General features: G+C 45.2%; 1 non-coding gene across 1 annotated transcript; it reads left to right on the top strand.

Moving 5' to 3' along the window:
• Positions 1-17002: 17002 nt before the first annotated feature.
• Positions 17003-17074, top strand: TRNAT-GGU. The gene has a single exon. It is a non-coding gene; the product is annotated as a tRNA-Thr (tRNA).
• The last annotated feature ends 4972 nt before the right edge of the window (positions 17075-22046 follow it).

Genomic DNA, 22046 nt, shown 5'->3' with positions numbered 1-22046 from the left:
AGTGTTTACATTACTACAACAGGACAGAATATAGTTGCAAAAAGCCAGCGGCCAGCTATGCAAAGAAAAACCTTTGTTATTCAGCACTCATGGGGGATGGGTGTTGCTGGTTAATCAAATGTGCTGGATAGTCAAGTTTAGTGTTTTATTCCAGTTCCTACCCACAGGAATTCCACCAGCCAAACCCCACCCTATGGGAATGCCCTGCTGACAGCATCCACACCCAGAAGGACCTTCTCCCCCCACTCAAGCCACAGAGCAGTCTTATGCAGCGGGCAGACAAGCAAGCTGCCTGGGAGCCCTCTTTCAGAGCTAGTCCCTGACAACTTGAGGCAGGTTGAGGAGGAAGGAGGAACCCAAGGGTGGCAGCTGGCAGTGCCAGCTGTCAGACATCCATCAATGGCCAGTGGCTAGGGTTGCTAGGTCCCCCCGGCCACCAGTAGGTGATAGGAGACAGATGTAGGTTGGGAAACTCCTGGAGATTTAGGGATAGAGCCTTGGGGTGTCAGGGATGTCAGGGACCTCAGTGGGGTACAATGCCATAAAGTCCACTGTTCAAAGCAGCCATTTCCAGTCTGGAGATAAGATGTAATTCCGGGAAATCCCCAGGTCCCACCTGGAGGCTGGCATCCCTACCAGTGGCATCAACCTGGCTGGTTAGAGATGGGAGCAGGGCATGCATGCACCCAAAGATAGAGTTGTAATGGCTGAGAGGGTAAAGCTTGCCCTTTGGGTGATGCTGGCTAAAGATTTTACTGTATATCCCAGTTCATACTACATTTTCATATGTGATCACAGTACAGCACTTGTTTGCATATACATATAAGAGTTCAGAATATGCATTTATGTCATCTTCATCTCTGTACATATTCACTTTGTATAATTTGGTGCACAACTCATTATTTATTGTCAACATAAAATTTCAGAGAATGAAACTATGGATGTTATGTTATCTTTACTAAATATAGTGTCACTGAAATTTAATAGTTCACCTTTCAGAACATAGTGCTCCAAATCCAAGTAAAAATAATCTGAATTTTTTTTAAAAGTTAAACCAGATTCAGAACCAAGGAAATAAAAAGTACTGGCTTATGTTTCACGAGATATATCCCTTTATTCAGGGGTCATTTCCTGCGAGAGCGCACAGGAGCGGAGCTCTGGCAATAAGGAGCCCACCCCCTGCTCCCAGCAGCCCTCAGTCGAACCATGAGGAGCAAGAAGCAGCCAGGTAAGTTGCAGAGCCCCCCCCCCGGCCCGCCTTCAGGTACAAGCTCTCCCTCCTCTGTGAGGGCAGATCTGCGTGTTCCCCCTCCCCAATAGCTAGCAATCCAAAACAGTCCAGTGGAGCCTGAGCGGTGGGTGTTGCCTTCTGATACACTTCTGGTGATGTCAGGGTGTGTGGCATATGCAAACAAGTTATTTATTTATTTATTTATTTATTAGGCTTATATCCCGCCCTTCCACATGGGCTCAGGGCAGCTAACAAGAGGCAATTGCCATACATAACACTAAAACCAGATAAAACAATCAATTACATTTTACACTTAAAATTGGTGCTCACAACAATATATCATTCAAGACGGGGACTCCAATACAATGTTTCAGAGGTTCTACTGTCTCTTCTTGATCGGTCTGCACTCTGTCCATTCTCCATTCTTAAAGCCAGTTCACATTGCCAAAGATGGCAGCGCGGTGGTGGCACAGTGATGGTGGCGGCTCCCACTCAAAAGCCTGGCGGAAGAGCTCCGTCTTGCAGGCCCTGCGGAACTGCATAAGGTCCCGCAGGGCCCTGATCTCCTTCAGGAGCTCGTTCCACCAGATAGGAGCCGCCACCGAAAAAGCCCTGGCCCTAGTCGCAGCATATTTGACATCTCTAGGGGCTGGGACAGCCAGAAGATGTTTTGCCCCCGACCATAGTGCCCTTGGGGGAACATATGGGGAAAAGTGGTCCCTTAGGTGCTGGACCCTGGACATATAGAGCTTTATAGCTAAGAATCAGCACTTTGAAGCGGACCCGGTACGCTATTGGCAGCCAGTGCAGTGCCTTCAAAACAGGCTGGACGTGGCCTTGCCTAGAGAGACCCATCAACAGCCTGGCTGCTGCATTCTGCACCAGCTGCAGCTTCCGGATCTGTGACAAAGGCAGCCCCATGTAGAGAGCGTTGCAGTAGTCCAACCTCGAGGTGACCGTTGTGTGGATCACTGTGGCCAAGTCATCGTGGTCAAGGTAGGGAGCCAACTGCCATGCCAGCCGCAGATGGTAAAAGGCTGACTTGACAGTGGCTGCTACCTGGGCCTCCATCGTTAAAGGGGAGTCCAGGAGCACCCCCAAACTCCTAACCCTCGGCACCAGCACCAAAGGCACCCCGTCGAAGGCCGGGAGAGGGAGCCCCAGCTCTGAACTGACCCAACTTAAGCTCTGTCTTTGCCGGGTTTAGCTTCAGCCAACTCAGCCTGAGCCAACCAGCCACAGCTTGCAATGCCTGATGATGGTCATCCGGGTTGGAATCTGACCGGCCGCCCAACATTAGATAGAGTTGGGTGTCATCCGCGTATTGATGGCACCCTAGCCCGTAACTCCGAGCAATCTGGCCGAGGGGGTGCATATAGATGTTAAATAGTATTGGGGATAGCACTGCCCCCTGAGGCACCCCACACTCAAGAGGATGCCTCCGGGAGCACTGATCCCCAATCACCACCCTCTGTCTTCGACCTTGTAGAAAAGAGGCAAACCACTGAAGGGCAAGCCCCTGAATCCCCACGTCGGCAAGGTGGTGGGTCAGCAGCTGATGGTCGACCGTATCGAATGCAGCCGACAGATCGAACAGCAGCAATGCCGCCACACCACCTTGATCCAGATGCCTTCAGAGATCGTCTGTCAAGGCAACCAGAACAGTCTCCATCCCGTGGCCCGGGTGAAAGCCGGACTGGAAAGGATCCAGGACTGAAGCGTCATCCAAAAAGCCCTGTAACTGTGTCGCCACCGCCCTCTCTGTCAATTTGCCCAAATAGGGAAAGTTGGACACCGGCCGATAGTTGACCAATTTGGCCAGGTCCAGAGATGGCTTTTTTAAGAGAGGGCAGACCATCGCCTCCTTGAGTGCTACGGGGAATTGTCCCTCAATAAGGGACTTGTTGATAATCTCCCACAGAGCACCTCGAAACCCCTCATGTGGTTGGGCGCACAGAAATGAGCAATCTGTCAGCTTCGTCCAGGCTGAGTGGACTAAAGCACTCTAAACCCGGTACCAAAAACTTGCAAGGGGCCACGAGTTCACTCACTGTCTCAATCATGGCGGGGAGGTTGCGGCGGAGCGTCAGGACTTTATCTGCGAAATAGCTCGCAAAAGCCTCACAGCCAATATCCAGTTCCCTATCATTTCGCCTGCCCTGTTGCAGATCTGTCAAAGACCAAATCGTACTAAATAATTGGGCCGGGCATGAGCTTGCAGATACAATCTCAGCTACAAAGAAATCTTTCTTAGTAGCCTTGGCTGCCATCTCATAGGATTTTATAAACGTCCTATAGGATGCTCTTGACACCTCGTCGCGAGCACGACGCCACTGTCTCTCTAATCGTCTCAGTTCTCGCTTCATCAGCTGCAGCTCCTGGGTATACCAAGGAGCCCGCCTCAGACGAGTCCGGAGAGGATGCCTGGGAGCGATCTTGTCGATGGTGGCAGAGAGCCGGACTTGCCAGTCCTTTACCAGCTCATCCAATGAGCCACCAGGGGGCCTCGGATCCTGCAGAGCCCTCTGAAACTGCAACAGGTCCATCTGGCTTTGCGGACGAGCATAAATCTGCACACCGCCTACAACAGGTCGGGGTGGAACATTCAGACGGGCCTTTGGGGCCAGGTGGTCGGACCATGGCACTGCCTCAGCAGAAATCTGATCCACCGCCACCCCCGCTGCAAAGATCAAATTGAGCATGTGACCGGCCCGATGTGTGGGGGCCGATACAAACTGCGAGAGTCCCAGCACCACCATGGATGACACCAGGTCCGTAGCCTGGCTCGAGGTCGCGTCCTCAGCATGGATGTTGAGATCACCCAGGACAATCAGTCTAGGGTGATCCAACACCCAGCCTGATATGGCCTCCAGCAGGGACGGCAGGCTACTGGCCGGTGCATTAGGCAGTCAGTACACCAGCCAGATCGCCACACTCTCAGCAGCCTCCAACATAACACTGACACAGTCTAAGCCCACGATCTCCACAGCCGGGAGCGCCCTGAAGGAGTAAAACTCCCGAATGAAAATAGCCACTTCTCCCCTCGCCCCCTAGTCCGTGACTGGTGAAGGACTGAATAACCTGGGGGGGGGGGAAGCTGGATGAGAGCTACTGTCTCACCCTCCCTCACCCAGGTCTCGGTCACGCACGCAAGGTCCGCCTGATGTTTCAACACAAAATCCCGAAGGGTTGTGGTTTTGTTGTTAATGGACCTGGTGTTGCACAGCACCAATGATGGAGGGGGGTTATCAATCCTGGCCCCACTGCCAGCCACCCTTGGGATGAGCCGTAGGCTGGAAGGACGCCAAGCCATTCGCAGTCTCCGCGTCCTTCCCTTAATAACATGCCTCGGCCCACCGCTAAACTTTCCCCTCCCCAAGAGCACGGGAATTTGCTGCTCCAACATAGTGAAGTCCTCTGGCCATCTTCGTTGTACTTCAGATCGCCAGGTCAAAAAAAAAACAGGATGGTACACGCACCACTCCTGAAATCAACAGGCTAAAACTAGCAATGCCCTGCTGCTAAAAACTAGAATGCTGCTAAACCAATATTACTAACCAACCAGTCAACTAGGAAATAACAATAACAATACAAAATTATAACCCTATCCCCAGTATTCCCAGTCAGACAACACATCCACCCAGCATTCATTCACTAACAGCCAGACATCATCCACACACAACATAACACTCATTCACCCCTATTGCTAGGCAGTGCAAGATCTTAAGCAACCACCCTGCCGACGGTTGGAGAGTTCGCCCAGCTACCACTAGAGGTCACTGGTGTCCTTTGACTCGTGGCTCACCTGATCGCCACTAGGGGGGCACTGTTGTTGTTTGATTTGTTTCCTAATCTGCGTCTCCGAGTCCAGCCCCACAACTCTCCCAAGTTGCGTCTCAGAAGCTCCAATGATCCATGATCTTGCTGGTCAACCCCGAAGATCATATAGAAACAGCAACTTCGCCCAGATGTCTCTGCCCGGCCAGATGCTCCAGCAAGCCGATGATCCCGGACTCCACGCACCTCTCTGCCTGCAGGCCCTCCTGACTGGTGCCCGGACCGCAGAGCAATCTCCAACCCAACGATCTCCGGCAACACAAGGGGCCCACTCCGGATCTTCCAGTCACCAGCCGCCAACTCCTCGCCACCTCCTCTCCTCCCGCTACCGTCCAGGCCGCGATGGCAACCAGGGACAAAGTTCAGCGCGGCGAGACTCAGCTCAGCAGCGGCCTCATGGTCCACAAAGGTAGGCCTGGCCCCAAGAGGCCCCCAAAGCACCCACACACCATCCAAATGGGCCCCAAGCTGCACCACGGCACCCTCGGTCGGCAGCACTATGAGTGGTCCCGGTCCACTCTGTGGGTGGGAAGGCAGGCATTCAGTATAGACTACCACTCCTCCCAACCCCACAGTCAGGCGCACCTCGCGGCCACCGGCAGATCGATTCCCGGAGCCGCTGCTACGCCAGCCCGCGGCTCCCACACACGGAGCCGCCAGGAACAGGCCGTTAAGCCAAAAGGAAAAGCGGCAGTGGCTTCTACTGTGATTCCTGCGTTGGTGATGTCTCCCGGTGCAGCAAAGTTTCCAATATGATGTTCTCTCCCACATACTAGGCAGGGGTGGAAGGACCCTCTCTAAAACATTAAAATTAAGTTAAAAAACCGAGGAGCTCGAGCATCTGAGCTCAGTACCAGCCCGCCATCTTGGAATCTTATGTTAATAAGTTATGCTAATGAGCTCCTGCACCTCTTTTTCTACAAAATGACCCCTGCCATTATTACTCCAATCACAAACTCTTGATTATATACAGGAATGTTTATGTTAATATGAATAAATAAATTTGTTTCATAAAAATTAAGTAGACAGCTGTTTATTTGTGTTAATATACAGTAGTTTAATTGAAAGATTTTGAAGTTATTTTACTGTAAGATTTGTTTCAGCCAGGACAAACATCCAGCGAGTCTTCATATCAGAAAGTTTTTCTAGACAATGGCTTCATCTTCAGGAAGGAATGTTCCCAGTCAGCTTGAGAAAGAACAAACAAAAATCTTATTAAGATGTCATGTTATCAAGAACAGGAACTTTCCTGGGTTTTTAAATTTTATAGTGGCATTATCTTTAAGAGACCAAACTGCAAGATTTTATTTACATCAGGTCTGCAATAAGCCACTTCCCCCTTCTTTCTGAGACAATTTAAGAGAAAGTTGAGTTATAAATAAATTTTAATCTGACCTAAGCACTAGCAACCAATTTATTTCATGTGACTGTGTTTTGACATTTATTAGTATAAGCAGAGTAGGCAAATATATTAACAACATGGGGTTGCCCCTCAAAAAAATCTTAAAATAAAACCGTGTAATAACTTCATTTTTTAGTCAGGAAACAAATATCTTATCATTAAAACCCAAAAATGAATGAAGTAAAATATGATCCTAACACCTCCCTCCCCCTCCAAATAAAAACAGCTGAATTTGTTTGCCAGTTCCCTGCTAAATAAGTAGTTTCAATCAGTGAAGTGGGAAAGAGAACCACTAGTAGTGATGTGTTAGAACTAGGGATGGGCACAGACTGGACCATGGACCTAATTTTTCCAGGGACTGGGGTCCAGTTCATGGTCCATGAGCACGGTCCATGCACCCACGAACACGGACCTCCCAGGACTGTCTTAGGAGGTCCGTAGTTCCATGGGAGGCAGGGCTTGCAAAAGCTTCATGGTGCACAAGTGAAGTCTGAGAGGTGACTTCACCCATTTCAGGGTGGATTGTTAGCCAAATTGCCTTAAATTCTCAATTAATATTGGGGAAGTTATGATTATTAATTGGCAATAGGCAAATTAGGGTCCACACCAGTTTATACAGAAGTCCCACCTTTACTGTAAGTACCAGAACAGACACAGGGACTATGATTGGTAAAATATAATGTCTTTTACTGATGGAGATGTCTCAGTCAAACAATACCCAAGCACACACACACACATATACTGATTCTCAGAAATAAAGATAGATCATAAACACATTTGCATTAGCAGAACATTTGTTGATTGGGTGATATTTACCTGTCCTCATTGACTGAGCCGTTCCAATGGAAGAATGGAGGGATTTAGAAATAGAAGATGGGGAACACGTGCTCTGAATCGGCAGAACCACGTGGACTCTAGCTGCAGACTAGAGTTTAAAGATGAAGGTAGGGTATATGGATAGCAAGCTGGACATAAGAAGGTTAAAGCTTCGATAGGTGTCATGGAGCGGGAGAGAGAGAGACCATGTGGTCGGTAAGCATCTTTTATAAGGTGGGGGGGGGCAGGCTAGGCTGGCCACATCCCCCTGTGACACCTACTGTTAGTCCGTCCCATAAAACATACTATTGGCTGGCTGGAAGAGGGGAGGGGGACTAAGGAGTGGTCAATATTGAGATCTAGAAACTTAGACTGGAAGCTGGCACCTGGTTGCAGGTAAGATGTGTCATCAGGTTAAGGCTATTGTCTCTTGATGGCCCTAGCCGGCTTGCTGATGGGTGAATGATTAGTTGCTAAGCAACTATTACTAGAGTCTCAGCGCTACATGCAGCTTTGCAGGTCTGGAGGGGGGGTTGCCTACATGTGCTGGAGGAAATTCTTAATGGAGTTTGGAGTTCTCTGTCCTCGTGTCTTTCCATGGCATGTTGTACAGGCTTATGGAACTGCTTCATCTCACAACAGGTGAGATGGCTGGTAACTCTGGACCATCACTGGAGCAGCAATGCTAAAGGAAGGTGTCCCTCTTTCAGGTGTGCAGTCTCAACAGGTATTCCCAGGTCACCATGTTGTAAAGTCCCTTTGCACAGTCCATACAGTTCATAAAAACACATTGATAGGCTTGCAGGGCAACAGGATGAACTCACTGCTTGGCCCTCACTTGTGCACTGCCTCGCTTGGGAAAATGTGTGGCATGTGAGTGAAAGCCAGGCAGCGAGTTCACCCACTTCTAGGTGGGTGAACTTGCTGCTCAGCCTTCACTTGCATGCTACCTGGCTTTGCAAAATGTGCAGTGCATGAGTGAAGGCCAAGCAGCGAGTTCACCCACTTCTGGATGGGTGAACTTGCTGCTTGGCCTTCACTTGTGTGCTGCCCAGCTTTGCAAAAGCCATTTAAAAGGCCTCTTTTGTGAAGAGGCTGAGCGGTGCACTAGTGAAAGCCATTTAAAATATAAATGGCTTTTTGCAAAGGAGGCTGAGTGGCGACCTCACCCGCTTCCAGTTCACCCCAAAGTGAACCAGAAGTGGATGGAGTCGCTGGTCTGGCATCACAGCCAAATGGACCTGATTCAGTCTGTGAAACATGGTGGTTCATGGTCCGGGGATCCGTTAACCTCACAGACCAGACAGAACACCATTTTTCTGGACCATGCCCATCCCTAGTTAGAACTAAACGAATGAAAGTATTAGTGAACGCCTCAAAGAACTTTGTTGGGAATTTTCATCCAATTGTTAACTTCGGCTGTTAACACTAATGATATATTGTAAACAAAATGCCAAATGAATACTAAAATGAGTTATAAATCTGAAGCTTGTTTTGGAATCTCAGGTATTTTTCAGAGAAAGCAAGAAACAATATGGCAAATGTGCTGTGGCTGCCTAGCAACCACCAGAAGGACCACCAACATCTCAAGACACAGTCTTATAAGATCTCATGGTATTTCTCTCTTAAAGCTACAGACATTACTTCTGTTATTTGAGGGGTTTTACCCTCCTCTGTATATTATTTTAGGGGTGGAGACTGAAAAAAAGTAAAAGATGGAAAGGAGGAAAAAACAGAAAGAGGAGAGATGGAGAAGCTGAAGGGAAGAGAATGTTAAAAGGTAGCTAAGTTGGGTAGATGTGAGTAAGTTGCCCAGAGGAAGCTGAAGGGGGACGACTACAAATAAAGGTATGGTTGTTGCTGGGTGGATGGGAGGGGAGAGGAAGTAAGCAGGGAACAGTGAGAGGCTAAAATGAAATAGTACGAAGAGGCCATAAAGGGGTAAAATTAGATGCTCCTTGTGAGTCCTTGGGGGTCCTCCACTTGTCATTATTAATTGTTCATCACATATGCTATTTCAAGATTAAGTATCTAATCCATGAAACTCAAGATTAGCAATACACATACACATTCCACCCTTACCAAGCACAGTGATTTAGCCATAACTATTTCAGTTTTAATTCCACAGACACAGGGGGAAGCAAGCAGTTCTCTAGCACAATTCTAGCCTAATACATTTTGATACAACCAGTGAAGTCTTTGGGTCTTAACAAAAGTTTCAAAGTGAATTGTGACAGATTTTATTCTAAGGCACTAACTGAAGCTCTGGAATCAACTGTCCGGTACAATCACTACCCTATAAACAAAATATATACAAGAACATTAGAAATATCTGTTTGAGTGCCAAATGGAAATCTCTAGAAAAGGCCAATACATGGTAATAAGGCTGCAGCTAAAATTTACAAAGCAGTTATATCGTCCTCCGTCTACTTCCCTCCCTCAGAGATGAGATTTTCCCTCTGTTTTTCTTTCCCTTTACTGACTGAGCCACCCTAGTAATGTGTTTTCTTCTTTGCTGAAGAACCCTGGCTGTCCCACCCTGTCACAATATGATATTTGGCTGCTGACTCAGCCTAGGAACCCAAGGGAAGGATCGGGAGCCCCCTTTAACTTAAACAACTTAAATGGCACTTGAAACATTTTGAAATTCAAAAATGACAAAATATTTTATTCAACATAGAGGGGAAAGGTCAGGTGAAATCGGGTTGAAAATTTCTGAGGTAATTTAATATAAATAACTGAGGTAAAATCAGTACATGCACAGACTTTAGTTTTTATGTTTCAGGCTAATGAAAGTTTCCCAAGCTATTCATAGTTAGTTAAATCTTTATGTTGAGAGGCTTTTGTTCCAGTGTTTTCCCACTTTCTTTTTAGTATTCTCTGACTCTTTTGGTTTCCAGAAGGTTGGTACACTCTGTCCAGTACCCAAATCCCTTCTCTTGAAACACCAGTACACATATTGAGTTTTTAGCTGACTCATAAAGTCTCTAAAGGCAGTTTCTTAACCACACCAGACCAGGGATCTCTGCCCTCTTCAGAGCTAACTCCCTGTTTGACTGGGTAGGGAAATTTTCCTCTCACTAGAAGATCTATCCCCTTTCTTTGGCCCGAATGGGAGTCTTCACCTAACTTCCCAAACTTTCTTGCCAACTTTCCCCCGCTACTTCGTCTGTGTAAAACTACTCTCAGTTAAGGCTGAAATCAGACTCAACTCAGTCAAGGCATAAATCTCACTGACTCCTCAGCCTGCAGCTCTCAAGTGTTTCTCTGCTCAGTTGATGCTAACCAGTCAGATTGCTTGGAGCAGCCTGTCATTCAAGGCTCTGTTTCTGTGAAGAATTAACCTTTCACAGTCCTTCAGCTGTTTATACAATACTTCTAAGCTTTTAAAATGTTAAGCTCACCACAGCAGTACTTTACTACTTTAAAGCTACAGAGATTGTGAAGCAAGCAGTATAGGGCTGCCAAATCCCCCCGGGGGGTTGAATTTCCCCCCGCTTTGGAGGCCCAATTTCCGCCGCCGCAGAATTGGGCCCCGGGGGAACCCCACCCCGGTGTGCACATCAGCTGGATGTGACGTGATGACGCTGGGCACGCTGGGGGCGGGGCCACAGCCATTTGAGGGGAAAACATAGAGTGGCTCAAATAGCTGTGGCCCCGCCCCCAGCATGCCCGGTGTCATCACGTCACATCTGGCTGACATGCATGCGGCGCGCGGGGGCTCAGGACGCCAAACGGGAGCCCCCCACCGCGAGGTGAAAACGATTTGGCAACCCTAAAGCAGTAGTAAGATGGGCATATATGGCTAATCCCCACATTCAGTAACAGTTTAGGGTTTCCAGGTCCCTCCTGGCAAGTGGCGGAATTTGAGGGGGACATACCATGAGAAAGAGAAAGGCCAAGGCCATGTCACCGGCATCACACAGGAAGTAATGTTATCATACTAGGGACTGCTGGGTGATGCTATGGTATTTGAGTAAAAACTCTGTGGTAAAACTGGCTTCTACCATAGAGTTTTTGCCCAAATACCAGAGTGTTACCCGGAAGTCACTGGTGTGATGATGCCACTTCCTGTGCAACATCGGTAATGTGGCCTAGGCCTTCCTCTTTCTATTGGTAAGTCCTCCTCCCCCGCCAGCCAGCTGATCGATGCCCAGAGGGGGGTCTGACAACCCTATAACAGTTACATATTCTAGTTTGTCAGATTCATGAGCATGTATAAATTTGAAAAAACCTTATCAGGAGTAATAGGCTGTTGGAAAACTGCCTGGATACTTAGCATTGCCATTTGTTAGTGGTTCCTGACTTTTCCACACTTTTGCTGACAGCCATATTTTAAATTTTTTAGTTTATAAGTGGAAAGACATGTCACATTATTAGGTAAAACATTGGTGAGGTTATAAAGTTATGCTAAACATTTCAATAGGTTATCTATTCTTCTATTCTTAAGCTAAAGGCAGAATCCTCATCAACATCTTGCACTAGAGGAATTCTGAGCTGAGCAGTAGGATCCAACTCAATCTATTTTGGAAATAAGCACTTAACTGTGCACTTAACTGCACAGCTATACTCACATCTCATTCACTGCTTTACACATTTCAATTTTTTAAAGTTCTCTACTTACTTTATAAAACAGAAGTTAAAAGGGTAAGTTTTAGAACTCATACAGGCAATTGTGCACAATAGTACCGAACCACTCACTATTCTGGAATCATGAGAAACATAAGCAACGGTTAAACCAATTACAAAATAATGCACTAAAGCCAATGAATGGAGAAAGGGGAGGGAGTCTAATAATGTGCTGCATTCAATTTCTTTGATTGCATCCTCAGCTTGCTGCAGGTTGTCAGATTTGCTGGCAACATGAAATTCAGTTGTAGCTCCTTATTTTTTCTTTAATATGACCTAAATATCTTGCCATTTCTGTCAACATTGCATATGTTGATAGCCCACGCCCTGTAAGCAATATGGTATAACAAATGTGAGGTGATAGGTCCACCTCAAACCTGTCAGATAACATCTCTTTAAATGAAACAAACACCTTGTAAATACTAAACTCTGCTTTGATTTTCACCTTACACCACACATTAAGGCTTGTAGTTACTTATTAAAACATGGCAGGGATCCAAGGAGATCTTTAGACTTATCTGAGACTGCACACATCCAGTAAATTTTGATGCTTTGGTCAGCTGGTCATAAGAACATAAGAGAAGCCATGTTGGATCACGCTAGTGGCACATCCAGTCCCACACTCTGTGTTACACAGCGCCCAAAACCCAGGTGCTATCAGGAGGCCCACCAGTGGGGCCAGAACTCCAGAAGCCTTCTCACTGTTGCCCCCCAACCACCAAGCATACAGAGCATCACTGCCCCAGACCTAGTGTTCCATCTATACCTTGTGGCTAATAGCCACTGATGAACCTCTGCTCTATACACTTATCCAATTCCCTCTTGAAGCTATATGCTTGTAACCAGCACCACTTCCTGAGGTAGTGAATCCCACATGTTAATTACTCTGGGTGAAAGTAGAAAGCTGCGTATTGAACAGCTACTACTATCTCAAAGAGAACTACTGGTAAGCCTCTGTGACAGGCTGCTTCTATCAACTGAGGGGACCCACACAGCTTCCTATGATTTTTGGGGAACTAGGTTTGTTTTAAACCATAAGCCTTTCCCTCAGTTACCAGGTGTTCTAAAGGTAGCAAGTATATAGGCTTAGGATTCTCTGCCGTGAGGTGAGTTTTGTGGTAAGCAAATAGAATATGGAGATCACTGAGGCAGGAATTGTATATTAACAACACAGAAGATTTATTTATTTACAAGTTAGTTTCAAAGAACAAATAAGCAGCACAGGTCTCCAGGTACACAAAAGGAAAAATCTGGATAAGGCACATTAATTTAAACTAGTTATGGCTTCAGAAAGTAGTTTAATTTTCCCTAAGGCTTTTACTGACTAGCCACTAGGTTGGATACACTCTCACACACAGGATTCCACCCACACCAGCCTGCCCTTTCCCAAGAGTCAGACTAAATGGCACAAGGTCTGCTCAGTACCAGAAACATGCCTAACAACTGGGCACTCTGCTCTCTCTCTCTGAGGTAGAGCTAAACCACTCTGCCACCCTGCCAAGCAAATCTACTCTTCACTCTGTCTGCTCTTCTTCTGAGCCAGTCCTGAGCTCTCCGTGGTCTCTCCCTGAGGCAGAACTTAACTCCTGCTGTGTTTCCCTCCAACATTCCATCCCGCTCCTGAAAAGTGACTGGATGCTGGAGCAGGACTCCCACAAGCTCAGCTGAGTGGCTGGTTCCCCCCCCCCCCTTCAGGGGCAGGAAAGCCTCCTATCCATCACAGCCCCCACTATTTCCTTGTCACCAGCAAAGTTATATATAGTATTTAAATAGCGTGATAAAAAGTAGAGACATCACCCTGCCAACAAAAGTCCCCATGGTCAAAGCAATGGTATTCCCAGTAGTCATGTATGGCTGCGAGAGTTGAACTATAAGGAAGGCTGAGCGCCGAAGAATAGATTCTTTTGAACTATGGTGCTGGAGAAGACTCTTGAGGGTCCCTTGGACTGCAAGGAGATCAAATCAGTCAATCCTAAAAGAAAGCAACCTTGACTGTTCCCTGGAAGGCCAGATAATGAAACTGAAGCTCAAATGCTTTGGCCATCAAATGAGAAGGGAGCACTCACTGGAGAAGACCCTGATGCTGGGAAAGATTGAAGGTCAAAGAAGACGGGGACGGCAAAGGATGAGATGGTTGGACAGTGTCATCGACGCAACGAACATGAAATTGAGCCAACTTCAGAGGACAGCGGAAGACAGGAGGGCCTGGCGGGAGCTGGTCCATGGGGTCACGAAGAGTCGGACTCAACTGTGCAACTGAACAACAACAACATCAACAATCATTGGTATTCTCTCCTCAGCAGACCATTTCAGTTTTGACAAGGACAGAAGAAAAAACTCCAGTTTACAGTTGCTGTGACCAGCACACCTTTGGGCATGCACTGAGCCAAGGGAAGCTATTTACCAAAAGCTAAACTCAAATATCCTTAATACAAGGTAGTATCACTATAGAATTTTGATTGGTGCAGTATGCATATGTTCTAAAATTGGTGCCAACCCAGCCCCTCTTCAGAAGTCTCTCCCTCACCCAATGGATAAATACAGGAACAAGAATGGGTGGTAAGAATGTGTTTTACAGCAGATACCTTTACCCTACACACATGCCATGTAGCTTTTAAATGCTCCCTTTTGAATCAAAATCCCTTCTAATTCTGGTTCTCCAACTCAAAATAGCTTTGTTCCCTTTCATCTTATATATGTCACAATCCCAATCTACTGCTCCAATTATTACAAGCAGTAAATCTGTGCAGGTGGCTGGGGGGTGGGAAGAAAGAGAGGTCTAGGCTGCCATTGTTGGCGACATGGTGACATCACTTCCAGCATGCACTGGAAGTGATGTCATCACTTCACCAGCGATACGGGGACACTCTGGTGTTGTGGCAAAAACTCCGTGGCAAGAAGTCATTTTTACCATAGAGTTTTTGCTCAATTCCCAGAGTGTCCCTGTGTCGTTGGTGACATATGACATCCCTTCTGGTGTGTGTTAGTGACACAAGCCTATGCTTCATTTTGCTCCCAGTACCCCTGCTTTCCAGTTGATCAGCACCCTGGGGGATCCCTGGACCCCAGCAGGGGCCTAGCAAACCTACCTTGGCCTTTATGTCAAGTACAAAGTAAAACTCTTTGACAAAAATTTGGGTGAAGCACAAAACAGTTTTCTGAATTCCTAAAAAGCTTTAACACAGATAGAAATCCTTCATGTAGGTGAAGGAGTTTATACACATGGCTAAATTTCCTTTGCTAGATAAATGAATATTTTGATTCTGTTAATAAATTACTAAGGTATGGATCCTATGAACAAGTTCTATGCAAATTCAGTATTCTGTGCCATGGAACACATTTCCTCTTCCGTGAAAACGTCCGTTCAATTGACCTTCTATGTTTCTCATTCATAGGATCCAAGCCCAAAGTTCATATAGCTCACTTTTGAAAGTGAAAATATAAGATGAAAATATCTACTTTTTCTGTGGCAGATCAAAGCTTCTGCACTACCATGAAGTTTCTGAAGCTGCTGATCCAGATTTTCAAACTGTTGCTTTCCCTCAAACCATTGGCAATAAGTGGGGAAAAAATCAAGGCATTAGAAATTGTTACCACTGCACACTACATCCCCCAATTTTAGGGAAACAAATTAACTCGGTCTAACCATGGTGGTCAACTGATGCAATTGAGAAGCCAAGCCAATAAGTAAATTAATATCCGATTTTCAATCCTACGGTCTCAAAATGCAACTGTTGAGCCTCATTAATTCATCCCATTATTCAAGTTGAAAAATCAGCTCTTACTGCATCCGATTCATTCATCTTGATTGTCATTTTGTTGACAGCGTCGGCAGCCTTGTTCACCATCCTCAATATTCCTGCTCCACTCAGAGCCTGGGTGTTAACTGCTCTCGGCAGCTGGAATTGAATGACAAATAAGGGCAAACAAACCGGTTAAAAGGCTGGAGGTTTAACTGGGCACCAGAGGGACTGAAAAGGATGTAGTGTTTTCTTCCCTCTCATATATTTCAATATAGTGGAACCTAATTTCTCAAGTTTACTACTTTTACATTCTCAGAGGAAAACTTAAAAAAATAGACTTTCAATTTGCTTTTCTTCTGCACCTTTACATTTAGATGGAACACAGAGACCATTTGTCAAAAGTTGTTACACCACCACCAAATGCTTTAACTGGCCATCTGTATACCAACAACAACACAGGCTTCACAAATGATGTCCTGCTACACTGTCAAAGTTATAATGCGGTAGCACAGCAAAACGTGTATGACATAAAACACTTCAGGAACATAAACAATCCTAACGTATCTTGCTATGTTAATAACGAAAGTTTTCTTGAACACTGAAATCTACAATTCTACTCCACAGCAATATTTCACTAACAATTTCAGTCCCAAATGCCACAAGGATTATGCAGCTGCATGTTTCAGTGAATGCAATTTACCTTCATGTGAGCAACTGCAGGTCCTAAAAATCCCTTCAATCTATCTGAGCAGAAAGAATGCCAATCTAGAGCTTCATGCCTACCACCACCTGACTTGGGGAAATTTCTCCAGAATCCAAACACTGAGAAGGTAAAGGTCATTTAAGCAAGCCATTTTTCCCTCCCTGGTTAGTGGAAATGGTTGTGGTAGGTCAGATCAACAGCCACACAAGCAATCTGTGGTCAGGGGACAAAAATTAATGTAATCCCAGCAGTGGCTGCGAAAGCTCCACCTTCTTAACATCAAGGAAGAGAAAGATTTGAGTTAACTAAGTGTGGTTTCTTGAAGTAATTACATTGTTATATCATATAACTTTATATGCTAAAGCAATATACCAAGAACTAATTTACACAAAGTTATTGAAGTGGCCGTTATACATTCTCATGAAACTGCATGGATTGTTAAAACACAGGTTAATAGCTGGGACATGAAAGGTGCCAGATCAACAGTGTAGGCAAATTAAAAAAAATTATACAAAAAGCAGAGAATGATGCAAGCGTATTCATGCCTTAAACCTGAAGTTGCATGGCCAACATACAGTATCAAATGTGTAACAAAACAAACATATTTTCCATTGGCAATATGCTTCCTACTCTTACTGGGAGGGGCTGTGGCTCAGTGGTAGAGCATCTGCTTGGTATGCAGAAGGTCCCAGGTTCAATCCCTGGCCTCACCGGTTAAAAGGATCAGACCTCAGCCTGAGACAGTGGAGAGTTGCTGCCGGTCTGAGTATACAATACTGACTTTGATGGACTAATGGTCTGATTCAGTATAAGGCAGCTTCATATGTGTTCATGTGTAATCTAATTTTTTTAAAGCCAAGTTCTTTGCAAGGAAGATGAAGAAAAAATTGTCACAAAAAGATTAGCCAAGCTAGAATCAAGAGTCTAGACCATGCCAGATGTTCCATTTGAAATTCGTATGAAGCGGAAGGCGTATAAAGGACTGACCACATTCTTGAGAAACCATCAAATCAATTATAGATGGTTGATTCCAGAAGGACTTACTTTCAAATTTGAAGAGAAAAGAGAGAAGATTGACTCCATTTTCAAAGCTCAAGACTTTTTGAAGAGGCATGCCAGTTCAGAGGAAGAAGTAGAACTTGCAAAATGGGAGGTACTGAGCGGAGAAGAAGACAGCGGCTCGGAGAGGGAGGACATGAAACCGGAAGAAGAAGGAGCAGCTAAAGGTCCATCTTATAACTTGAGAGATGTAAAAGGAAGAAACCCCAAGACTTGAACATTTGTTCGGAGAGCGCATTAAAGGACTGTATTAACCCAAAAGGACACTACTAAAACTACTAAAAATTTTGTTATTTACAGGTCAAGATGAAAGACGATCAGTCAAACACAGAAGAAGCTGAAGAACTTATTGATACTAATAAAAGACTAACTTACTAATAAAGATACCACACACCACGTTTCTTAATCCCGCTCTTTCTGAAAATTTTAAAGCAATAAAATTCTCTCCTCTTTAGGAGAGTTAACTATATATAAAAAAAGAGTCTAGACCATGCCATGTCCACCCTCAGATATGCCTTTATAGAAGGTCTCCAACCTTTTTGAGCCTCTGGGCACCTTTAGAATTCTTATAAATTGTGGTGGGTGTAACCACAAAATGACAGGCACAGGAGGCAGAGGCAAACACAAAATGGCTACTGGAGTAGGTGGAGCCAACAACAAAATGTCAGGGAGTAAGGTTTATATATAGAACCTTACTCAACATTTCAGTCAGAAGCTCCAATTAACAAGATGCCTTTTAAAATGAACATATTTTTTGGGGAAAAAATCTTGTTGCTTACAGAGCTTACCTTCAGTCACACATGAAGTTCCTCTTGAGGTGGGAGCTGTTGCTGAAGTAATATTGTTCTGAAACTGCACAGCCACTCAGCACTTCTAGGTAAAGATCCTACCTGGCCCCTTCCACTTCTAAAACTGCTTGGAAAGCATCAGTAAAAGGGTCAGCGGGTGCCATGGTGTCCACGGGTACCACACTGAGGACCCCTGCTTTAGTTCCCGTTGTTCAGAAAATCCTTAGTACATGGAATATGAACAGAGAATCATTTGACACAGCACATATACGAAAAGAAGCCAATTATGGGGTCAGTGATATAACTGGCAATATGGCACACTTTATACCACAGAGGAGTCCCAGAACCTGGAGGCAGCAGACAAGCATTAGTCTTGAGCTTGTCATGCGTGGGAGGAGGGATTATACTGGCCAAGGAAGCCAATTTGTTTCTTCAGACAAAGTCCTAGCTCTAAAGTGAGCTGCTGAGTTTTCATTAGGACAATTTAAGGACATTTCATCCCAATCCCATTTCACAACTCAGGGATGCAGTAGCTCTGAAGAACAGAGTCACAAATCAAGCCAGAGGAAAATAGTGATGACCACTGTCTCTGGCCAACTCATTTAAATGGCTGTACTACCAGCACCCCTCCCCTCATAAGCAAATCTGTGTTCTCTCTGATAGTCCAATCCTACCTTTATGCCTTACAGAGAGTATTTACCAGCTCAATACCAGAGTGTGGCACCTGCCATTTTCATTCCTTTGTTCCCTGCTTTGAAGGTGCGGCTGGTCCCTACTGCTTTTTTAATTTTTACAAAATGCATCAAGTTCTTGCCACATTTCATTTTACTGCTTGGCCTTTATTATTTCTGCTACACGAATGATGCTCAGATGCATGTCCTCTTGTATTTGATGTGAAATTCCATCATTTTGGTGGGAAACTCAGTCCTGCAGTATCCTTCAGTACACCCTCTTCCTCAAGACAGTTAATATGTGCAGATTGTTTCATTTTATGTTTGAATGTTCAAGTATTAATTTCTTAACCAGCATAAGGGAGGGTTGCTTTTATATCAGCCTGCAGGATTGTTGGAAGGCACAGAAGACTGCTCTGTATAATCTCCAGACTAGGTTGTTGTTGTTCAGTCGCACAGTCGAGTCCAACTCTTCACGACTCCATGGACCAGATCACGCCAGGCCTTCCGGTCTTCCGCCGTCTTCTAAAGTTTGCTCAGTTTCATGTTCGTTGCATCTATGACACTGTCTAACCATCTCATCCTTTGCCGTCCCCGTCTTCTTTGACCTTCAATCTTTCCCAGCATCAGGGTCTTCTCCAGTGAGTGCTCCCTTCTCATTGGGTGGCCAAAGTATTTGAGCTTCAGTTTCATTATCTGGCCTTCCAGGGAACAGTCAGGGTTGATTTCTTTTAGGATTGACTGATTTGATCTTCTTGCAGTCCAAGGGACTCTCAAGAGTCTTCTCCAGCACCATAGTTCAAAATAATCTATTCTTTGTCGCTCAGCCTTCCTTATAGTTCAACTCTCGCAGCCATACATGACTACTGGGAATACCATTGCTTTGACCATGCAGACTTTTGTTGGCAGGGTGATGTCTCTACTTTTTATCATGCTGTTTAGGTTCGCCATCGCTTTCCTCCCAAGGAGCAGGTGTCTTTTAATTTCATGGCTGCTGTCACAGCCAGACTAGGTTAGAGACTTATTATTGTTATTATTATTATATTGTTGCTTGTGTAGTCTTAATCACACATTATTTGGATTTTTGTGGTCAGGATTCTGGTCATAAGTAAACCAGCCAATTAGTGCAGATGATTAAGACTCAACAAAAACATAGATCTCACCTTTGTTCTAAGCTATCAGAGGTTCTTCTTGGCCCCACCTTTGGAGGGGAATGAAAGATTATTGCCAGCCACAGCCAAGTCCAAGAAATAGCTCATATAGGGGTCCCTAACCTTTTTGACCCAGTGGGCTCCTTTGGAATTGTGCAACTATATAATGGCTGCCACCAGAGACAGAGCCAACCACAAAATGCCAGGGAGTGAGATTATCTGTAACTCTAACAATAACTCTTAAACATTGCAGGCAGAAGTTCTGTTTAAGAGAATGCCTATTTAAACAAATGTACTATTTTAAAATATTTTGTTGCATTACCTTCAGTTACACAGCAGAGATTCTTGTGGCAGCTGCTGCTGAAGCAATTATTTCTTTAAAAATCTGCACAGCCAATCAAATCTCCAATGATCTCCTGGCCCCACCCACTTTTTAAAAAGAGCAGAGGCACTAGGAAAGTTGTTGGCAGGCACCATCCTTACTTTAGTGTTTTCCAGAAACATTGCGAGGGCATCGGTTCCTGTTTTGGATAGAAATACCTTTACTTGCTTTATTCTTCCACATGGGGTATGTCTTATTTGGCCACACAGATGGATCCAGAATATGCAAATTCTTTAGATATACAGCAGTGACAAAATGTAGCTGTTTTCTTATTCAGAAAAATACCATAACATAGGAAAAGTCAATGTTGGATCAGGCCAATGGCCCATCCAGTCCAACACTCTATCACACAGTGGCCAAAAATACCAGGTGCTTTCAGGAAGTCCAGCAGCGGGGCCAGGACACTAGAAGCCCTCCCACTGTTGCCCCCCCCCAAGCAACAAGAAGACAGAGCATCACTTGCTCCAGACTTAAAGTACCTATCTATACCTTGTGGCTAATAGCCACTGATGGACCTCTGCTCCATATGTTTATCTAATTCCCTCTTGTAGCCGTCACCACCTCCTGTTGCTGTGAATTCCATGTGTTAATCACTCTTTGGGTGAAGAAGTACTTCCTTTTATGTGTTCTAACCCAAGTGCTCAGCAATTTCATGGAGTGCCCACGAGTTCTTGTATTGTGAGAAAGGGAGAAAAGTACTTCTTTCTCTACCTGCTCTATCCCATGCATAATCTTAGAAACTTCGATCATGTCACCCCTCAGCTGTCATTTCTCCAAGCTAAAGAGCCCCAAGTGCTTTAACCTTTCTTCATAAGAAAAGTGTTCCAACCCTTTTATTATTCTAATTGCCCTTTTCTGCACTTTTTCCAATGCTATAATATCCTTTTTGAGGTGTAGTGACCAGAACTGTACACGGTACTCTAAATGAGGTTGCACCATCAATTTATACAGGGCCATTATGATACTGGCTGATTTGTTTTGGCCTTTTTTATTGCAGTCGCACACTGTCTCGACATTTTCAGTGAGTTATCTACTACGACTCCAAGATCTCTCTCTTGGTCAGTCTCTGCCAGTTCGGACCCCATCAACATGTATTTATAGTTAGGACGTTTCGGTCCAATGTGCATCACTTTGCACTTGGCCACATTGAGCCCCATTAAATGCCTCCCCGTGCCTTCCCCAGCCTGTCTAAGGGGCTGCTTGCGCAGGCTCCCCACAGCTGTGGGGCACTCAGGCAAGCCAAGGGAAGGCATGGGGTGTGGTCTAATATTCTAATGAGTTGCACTGTTGGGGGTATGGCCTATTATGCTAATGAGTTCCTGCTGGGCTTTTTGTACAAAAAAAGCCCTGTGTGCACTCAAATGAAAGATGACAAAACAGAGAGAAAAATGCATCAAATTAATTGCACTTTCCTTCAAAGACATGTCCCAGAATTCAGTTTTCTTCCTCCCTAACCTAATTTTTACACCTCTAACAATTACTGGATACGTAAAAGAACATGGGAAGCAATATTCTTGCACTAAGAGACCAACACAGTGTTCTTCAGAATCTTATCTACAACATTATTCTCTGGAGCTGGATGCACAGTGTACCTACTTGACCAAGGCTAGCAAAAACTTCTCCCTGGATGCTCA

This window comes from Gekko japonicus, unplaced genomic scaffold (assembly GCF_001447785.1).
Source record: "Gekko japonicus isolate JY-2015 unplaced genomic scaffold, Gekko_japonicus_V1.1 scaffold549, whole genome shotgun sequence".
Taxonomy (NCBI): domain Eukaryota; kingdom Metazoa; phylum Chordata; class Lepidosauria; order Squamata; family Gekkonidae; genus Gekko; species Gekko japonicus.
This window is presented reverse-complemented; position numbering and strand designations above follow the sequence as displayed.